Genomic DNA, 306 nt, shown 5'->3' on the forward strand with positions numbered 1-306 from the left:
CCATTTTTCACACCGGTTTTTGGTTGAATCGGTTAGATTGGTCGGTCTGGTTGGTTTTCAGAATATTAATTATTAATTATTGTTATAAAAGATCGGTTTTATTTTGGTTAGTTAAAAAATTTTAAAAAAAATTGGTTCACTTAAAACGTCCAATAATATAACAACATGTAGGCGTCTTTACAAAAAGATATTTTCTGCAACTTTATGGAAGCATTCTCCAAACACACAATCCTTAAATGATTTATATATTATTAGAAATAAGAGATTCATGTTTTAAAAATGAGTCTAAGAAAATTAGGTAATATT

The sequence above is a fragment of the Arachis ipaensis genome, chromosome B03 (assembly GCF_000816755.2).
Source record: "Arachis ipaensis cultivar K30076 chromosome B03, Araip1.1, whole genome shotgun sequence".
Taxonomy (NCBI): domain Eukaryota; kingdom Viridiplantae; phylum Streptophyta; class Magnoliopsida; order Fabales; family Fabaceae; genus Arachis; species Arachis ipaensis.